The sequence below is a fragment of the Haliotis cracherodii genome, unplaced genomic scaffold (assembly GCF_022045235.1).
Source record: "Haliotis cracherodii isolate W230 unplaced genomic scaffold, xgHalCrac1.p SCAF_14, whole genome shotgun sequence".
Taxonomy (NCBI): Eukaryota; Metazoa; Mollusca; class Gastropoda; order Lepetellida; family Haliotidae; genus Haliotis; species Haliotis cracherodii.
This window is the reverse complement of record NW_027266269.1, coordinates 38,251,104-38,259,332: the sequence shown is the minus strand read 5'-3', so window position 1 is coordinate 38,259,332 and position 8,229 is coordinate 38,251,104. Positions and strand designations below refer to the sequence as shown.

The 8,229-nt window shown below is 42.8% G+C and overlaps 1 protein-coding gene across 1 annotated transcript in view; it reads left to right on the top strand.

Annotated features, from left to right (window-relative positions):
• The first annotated feature begins 741 nt into the window (after window positions 1–741).
• Window positions 742–8,229, top strand: part of LOC139460816 (alpha-aminoadipic semialdehyde synthase, mitochondrial-like) — a 29,790-nt gene continuing 22,302 nt past the window's right edge. Inside the window, exon 1 of the mRNA XM_071242294.1 lies at window positions 742–813. The gene's annotated coding sequence lies outside the window, so the exon portion shown is untranslated. The remainder of the gene's footprint in view (window positions 814–8,229) is intronic.

The window sequence follows — 8,229 nt, the reverse complement described above, 5'->3', positions numbered from 1 at the left end:
ACACCGACATTGAGATTATGTCCCACACCCTTAGCTCGTTTTAGAAAACTGTGGAATGCCTTGTTTTCTTCATTAGTCTTTTTCATCAGATTTTCTTTAGTCTACATTTGTACTCTGCCCAAAGTTTTTCCTTGATATGGGCATTCTGGAGTTTGTCCCTAATTAATCTGCATCCCTAAGTACGTGTAGGCATGACCTTCCACAAGAAGGTCAATAACTCCTCCTCCAAGTAAACTGACTGATGATGATGATGATGATGATGATGATGATGATGATGATGATGATTATTATTATTATTATTAATGAAGCACAGCTTGGATAATTAACCACATTTTAAATGTTCCATCGACGAGAGAAGCATGTCACAAACCCAAAACTTGTTGCCAGAGTTATTTGTAAGCGCGAGACCGTAAATCGGTCTAAAACAGTCACGACTATTGCCTCCATCAGTGTTGTTGGTGGGGTGTTCCTCCTTACCGTGTATTGTCACGGGAGTCTTCCTTTAGTCCAGGTGGAAATACTCCAAAAATATAAAATAGATATTAAGAAAACAAAAGTGCATGTGCGAAATATACCCTGTGCGCCGCGACCCCCCCCCCCCCCCACCCCCCACCCCCTCCCCCCGAATGGAGAAATAATTATCGTTTCATCTTACCGAGTCAGCAATACCAATGGAAAATTCCCTAGTTTTAAATTAAGATGCGCATGGACGATTACATGCTGTTACATATAAAACCCTGCACTATGTCACTCAACGGTATAACTCTATCAATCGTCATTTGTGCTGACTGTGTAACAGAACTTCGCTGAATTGTAAGTTGATACAGATTACACAATTATCGATTTCTGGACATTTTGGTATGCGTATGTGTGTGTACGTGCGTTTGCGTGAATGTACAAATGTGCATTATTTGTTTCTTATTTCTCCGCATAGTTCCAGCAATAAGATCGGCCCGGAATCTCTCTCTCTCTCTCTCTCTCTGAGAAATGTTGACCTTTTCTCACTAATTCTTATTAATTTAACCGGACAGACGTAGGTGATTTTAAAACAATCCACAGATTTTTGCGTAAAATGTAATTGATTGATTTATGGCCCTATTTAGTTGTATGTGACCATCACGCCGAAAGCGCGTGGCGGATCATGGCAATACGCTCTAAATAAATTAGGTTAAAATCTAAATGTATACTTTTTTTAAGAAGACTATGGTTAATTAGTCATGGCTGATCGTATTGCAAAATACAATCTTCTGATTGTGGGTGTTCTATAACTTGTTTTCGGTAGTATATGATGTAACAGTGTGTTTAACTGTTGTCCGTAAATATTCTTTTGGGCTTCACACATTGTACCCAAGTGGGGAATCGAACTTGGTCTTCGGCGTGACGAGCGAACGCTTTAACCACCAGTCTATACCGCACCGGCCCCAACGCTGTGGCGTAATCACAGGTCACATGTGTACTTGTTTAGACTACACAGATGGAGAGACATACTACTTAGTGTGGCCACATAGTTAACGTTGATAACAATATGAAGTGCATTGCTATGATTATCTATAACATATGTTAAGTCAGCTATAATTGTAATATTTAATGTATATATCGTAAGTATAGTCTTGTCAAAAGTATGTATGTGTGTTCGTGTGTGTGTGTTCGTGTGTGTGTGTTCGTGTGTGTGTGTGTGTGTGTGTGTGTGTGTGTGTGTGTGTGTGTGTGTGTGTGTGTGTGTGTGTGTGTGTGTGTGTGTGTGTGTGTGTGTGTTCTGTGTGTGTGTGTGTGTGTGTGTGTGTGTGTGTGTGTGTGTGTCGGACTCATTGTCTGTGTACATATGTGGATAACTATATAACTCACATCAGAACGCACATTTGTTAACCATACAGTTCATAGATAGAGAAATGTTACATCAATAAGTATATTCCTGATTGAGCCTATACTATAATCGGATATCTCGTCTCCACTCCAAAATTTCATCGTCTACATCTCTGCGTAAGTTTATAGCCGGCGGTACATCTAGTTCCGCGTGAGCGCAATTCTCGCATAACCTTCACTTTTTAGATCTTAGGAAAATGTGCGTCTGAAAAAAACTCGGTATCCAGCGGGTAAGTAAATAAGCGGTCATTACATAGATATTGACGTAGTCTCACGGAACCATCACGTCTCGTCCTCATTATCTTCTTGTCTGATTGGGTGAGTGAGTGAGTGAGTGAGTTTGGTTTAGCGCCGCTTTTAACAATATTCCTGTTATATCACGGCGTGTCAGCTTAATGTTGGAGGAAAGCCCGAAGTGATGCAGGTCTTAGACGTGGTGAAACCCACGAACACGGGTATGGTGTTGACAAACCTAGAAATATAATCGGCGCGAACCGGGATTCAAACCCACAATCATAGGATTCTGGCGTGCCCATTGAATCGCGTCGCCTTAGACGACTGTGCCCCCGGCACCCCCTCTTCGTACAAGTTATGAAGCGTCACGTAATTAAAAGTATGTTGCATAACCTTCATACGTGCCTAGACATTTCTTTTGCAGTTGTTCATTCCACAATAAATCATGTATAATACGTTTCATGATATAGGAAAATTTTACTGGAAATTTCCACTGATGAAGGGTAGGTTGACTTGTACTTGTGCGAGTTTAAGATCACGTGGCGAGTGGACAAAGGGGGATTTGTTGCCTCGTTTACCTTACGAAGGGTGTACTCAGATTTGTTTACACTCCATTAAACACATCCAATTGTTCGTGAAGTAATTACACATTTGTGAAGGATAGACGGAGATGTGGAAGAGCGCTTGCAAAACCTCGTCAGTTGGATATCTTGTGGAAAAACCGGTAGCTCCAGTACTCGTGATGGGTTTCGAGATATTTTGAGATCTGACAAGTTATTTATATTTTGAGGAAACATGAGACTAAGGTTTTAACATTGTAATTTTTTTTTTCTATGAAAAGATATTAAAGTCTACAAGAAGTAAGTGCGTGTCAAGTCTTGTGATCACCATGGCAGAGTAGTGTGGAAGAGCTCAAGCTACGAAATTACATGATTTTATTACTGTCATTAGATGAAAATATACAATGGCTTCGACAGTGAAAGCTAGATGTGATTGTTAATATTTGAAGTAAACGATTGGTTATGGCTCAAACGCTGTCCGCTTGAAGTAGCCTACTTTGACTGTGTCATGGCAATTCGAAATATCAAGTGTCATCCCAAAATTAAAAAAAACCCAATGCCATTTTGGTGACAAGTTGTTGTAAGATTGGCACATATTACCTCCGTCCTAGATTGCCTCAACATAATTTGGGCATTGTAGATGTCTATCTGTATCATTAAAATAATATCTTTACAGCTATTTATCCAAACCTTCATTTAGAGTCAGTCGTCAATGTAGCAGCTTGACAAACAGATCGATGATCTTTCAGCTTGTTATCCTGGGGGCGGGTCCAAGATATGAAATGGTCTTGAGTGACCTCTGTATTAGGTCAAGGTCACAGTCGAAAAAGATGTTTGCTTTATCTGTGCTTGAAGTTTCATGCGCGTGGTGTCATTGTGTCGATGCATTGAATTTCTCCTAGGGACCTCCTAACTTTTTTGAGAGGCATTTACATGTTGGAGTGAGTATGAATTTACGCCGCTTTCAGCAATATTCCAGCAATATCACACCAGAAATGGGCTTCACACGTTGTACCCATGTCAAGAATCGAAACCGGGTATTCGGCGTGACGAGCGAACGCTTGAACCACTAGGCTACTCCACAGCCCCTTAGAAGATGGAGAACTAACTAAGGATAAAGTATACGGATGAACAAAATCTTTATGTGTTGGTGTGAAGTGTTTATGTACTTGACCGACATCATGTGTTGGTGTGAAGTGTTTTGTGTACTTGACCGACTCCATGTGTTGGTGTGAAGTGTTTGTGTACTTGACCGACTCCATGTGTTGGTGTGAAGTGTTTGTGTACTTGACCGACTCCATGTGTTGGTGTGAAGTGTTTGTGTACTTGACCGACTCCATGTGTTGGTGTGAAGTGTTTGTGTACTTGACGGACTCCATGTGTTGGTGTGAAGTGTGAAAAAAACTCGGTATCCAGCGGGTAAGTAAATAAGCGGTCATTACATAGATATTGACGTAGTCTCACGGAACCATCACGTCTCGTCCTCATTATCTTCTTGTCTGATTCGGTGAGTGAGTGAGTGAGTTTGGTTTAGCGCCGCTTTTAACAATATTCCTGTTATATCACGGCGTGTCAGCTTAATGTTGGAGGAAAGCCCGAAGTGATGCAGGTCTTAGACGTGGTGAAACCTACGAACACGGGTATGGTGTTGACAAACCTAGAAATATAATCGGCGCGAACCGGGATTCGAACCCACAATCATAGGATTCTGGCGTGCCCATTGAATCGCGTCGCCTTAGACGACTGTGCCCCCGGCGCCCCCTCTTCGTACAAGTTATGAAGCGTCACGTAATTAAAAGTATGTTGAATAACCTTCATACGTGCCTAGACATTTCTTTTGCAGTTGTTCATTCCACAATAAATCATGTATAATACGTTTCATAATATAGGAAAATTTTACTGGAAATTTCCACTGATGAAGGGTAGGTTGACTTGTACTTGTGCGAGTTTAGGATCACGTGGCGAGTGGACAAAGGGGGATTTGTTGCCTCGTTTACCTTACGAAGGGTGTACACAGATTTGTTTACACTGCATTAAACACATCCAATTGTTCGTGAAGTAATTACACATTTGTGAAGAATAGACGGAGATGTGGAAGAGCGCTTGCAAAACCTCGTCAGTTGGATATCTTGTGGAAAAACCGGTAGCTCCAGTACTCGTGATGGGTTTCGAGATATTTTGAGATCTGAGTTATTTATATTTTGAGGAAACATGAGACTAAGGTTTTAACATTGTAAATTTTTTTTTCTATGAAAAGATATTAAAGTCTACGAGAAGTAAGTGCGTGTCAAGTCTTGTGATCACCATGGCAGAGTAGTGTGGAAGAGCTCAAGCTACGAAATTACATGATTTTATTACTGTCATTAGATGAAAATATACAATGGCTTCGACAGTGAAAGCTAGATGTGATTTTTAATATTTGAAGTAAACGATTGGTTATGGCTCAAACGCTGTCCGCTTGAAGTAGCCTACTTTGACTGTGTCATGGCAATTCGAAATATCAAGTGTCATCCCAAAATTAAAAAAAACCCAATGCCATTTTGGTGACAAGTTGTAAGATTGGCACATATTACCTCCGTCCTAGATTGCCTCAACATAATTTGGGCATTGTAGATGTCTATCTGTATCATTAAAATAATATCTTTACAGCTATTTATCCAAACCTTCATTTAGAGTCAGTCGTCAATGTAGCAGCTTGACAAACAGATCGATGATCTTTCAGCTTGTTATCCTGGGGGCGGGTCCAAGATATGAAATGGTCTTGAGTGACCTCTGTATTAGGTCAAGGTCACAGTCGAAAAAGATGTTTGCTTTATCTGTGCTTGAAGTTTCATGCGCGTGGTGTCATTGTGTCGATGCATTGAATTTCTCCTAGGGACCTCCTAACTTTTTTGAGAGGCATTTACATGTTGGAGTGAGTATGAATTTACGCCGCTTTCAGCAATATTCCAGCAATATCACACCAGAAATGGGCTTCACACGTTGTACCCATGTCAAGAATCGAAACCGGGTATTCGGCGTGACGAGCGAATGCTTTAATCACTAGGCTACTCCACAGCCCCTTAGAAGATGGAGAACTAACTAAGGATAAAATATACGGATGAACAAAATCTTTATGTGTTGGTGTGAAGTGTTTATGTACTTGACCGACCTCATGTGTTGGTGTGAAGTGTTTTGTGTACTTGACCGACTCCATGTGTTGGTGTGAAGTGTTTATGTACTTGACCGACTCCATGTGTTGGTGTGAAGTGTTTGTGTACTTGACCGACCCCATGTGTTGTAGTGAAGGGTTTGTGTACGAGACCGACCCAATGTGTTGGTGTGAAGTGTTTGTGTACGTGACCGACCCCATGTGTTGGTGTGAAGTGTTTGTGTACTTGACCGACTCCATGTGTTGGGGTGAAGTGTTTATGTACTTGACCGACCCCATGTGTTGGTGTGAAGTGTTTGTGTACGTGACCGACCCCATGTGTTGGTATGAAGTGTTTGTGTACTTGACCGACTCCATGTGTTGGTGTGAAGTGTTTGTGTACTTGACCGACCCCATGTGTTGGTGTGAAGTGTTTGTATACTTGACCGACTCCATGTGTTGGTGTGAAGTGTTTGTGTACTTGACCGACCCCATGTGTTGGTGTGAAGTGTTTGTGTACTTGGCCGACCCCATGTGTTGGTGTGAAGTGTTTGTGTACGTGACCGACTCCATGTGTTGGTGTGAAGTGTTTGTGTACGTGACGGACCCCATGTGTTGGTGTGAAGTGTTTGTATACTTGACGGACTCCATGTGTTGGTGTGAAGTGTTTTGTGTACTTGACGGACTCCATGTGTTGGTGTGAAGTGTTTGTGTACTTGACGGACTCCATGTGTTGGTGTGAAGTGTTTTGTGTACTTGACGGACTCCATGTGTTGGTGTGAAGTGTTTGTGTACTTGACGGACTCCATGTGTTGGTGTGAAGTGTTTGTGTACGTGACCGACCCCATGTGTTGGTGTGAAGTGTTTATGTACTTGACCAACCCCATGTGTTGGTGTGAAGTGTGTGTGTACGTGACCGACCCCATGTGTTGGTGTGAAGTGTGTGTGTACGTGACCGACCCCATGTGTTGGTGTGAAGTGTTTGTGTACTTGACCGACTCCATGTGTTGGTGTGAAGTGTGTGTGTACGTGACCGACCCCATGTGTTGGTGTGAAGTGTTTGTGTACGTGACCGACCCCATGTGTTGGTGTGAAGTGTTTGTGTACGTGACCGACCCCATGTGTTGGTGTGAAGTGTTTGTGTACTTGACCAACCCCATGTGTTGTAGCGAAGTGTTTGTGTACTTGACGGACTCCATGTGTTGGTGTGAAGTGTTTTGTGTACTTGACGGACTCAGTGTGTTGGTGTGAAGTGTTTATGTACTTGACCAACCCCATGTGTTGGTGTGAAGTGTTTGTGTACTTGACCGACTCCATGTGTTGGTGTGAAGTGTTTGTGTACGTGACCGACCCCATGTGTTGGTGTGAAGTGTTTGTATACTTGACCAACCCCATGTGTTGTAGTGAAGTGTTTGTGTACTTGACGGACTCCATGTGTTGGTGTGAAGTGTTTTGTGTACTTGACGGACTCCATGTGTTGGGTGAAGTGTTTATGCACTTGACCAACCCCATGTGTTGGTGTGAAGTGTTTGTGTACTTGACCGACTCCATGTGTTGGTGTGAAGTGTTTTGTGTGCTTGACCGACTCCATGTGTTGGTGTGAAGTGTTTGTGTACTTGACCGACCCCATGTGTTGGTGTGAAGTGTTTATGTACTTGACCAACTCCATGTGTTGGTGTGAAGTGTTTGTGTACTTGACCGACTCCATGTGTTGGTGTGAAGTGTTTGTATACTTGACCGACCCCATGTGTTGGTGTGAAGTGTTTGTGTACTTGACCGACTCCATGTGTTGTAGTGAAGTGTCTGTGTACTTGACCGACCCCATGTGTTGGGTGAAGTGTTTGTGTACCTGACCGACCCCATGTGTTGGTGTGAAGTGTGTGTGTACGTGACCGACCCCATGTGTTTGAGTGGCGTGTCTGTGTACTTGACCAAACCCCATGTGTTGGGGTGAAGTGTTTGTGTACGTAACCGACTCCATTATGTTGTAGTGAAGTGTTTGTATACTTGACCGACCCCATGTGTTGGTGTGAAGTGTTTGTGTACTTGACCAACCCCATGTGTTGGTGTGAAGTGTTTGTGTACTTGACCGACCCCATGTGTTGGTGTGAAGTGTTTGTGTACTTGACCGACTCCATGTGTTGGTGTGAAGTGTTTGTATACTTGACCGACCCCATGTGTTGGTGTGAAGTGTTTGTGTACTTGGCCGACCCCATGTGTTGGTGTGAAGTGTTTGTGTACTTGACCAACTCCATGTGTTGTAGTGAAGTGTTTGTGTACGTGACCGACCCCATGTGTTTGAGTGGCGTGTCTGTGTACTTGACCGACAGCATGTGTTGGGTGAAGTGTTTGTGTACTTGACCGACTCCATGTGTTGTAGTGAAGTGTTTGTGTACTTGACCAACCCCATGTGTTTGAGTGGCGTGTCTGTGTACTTGACCG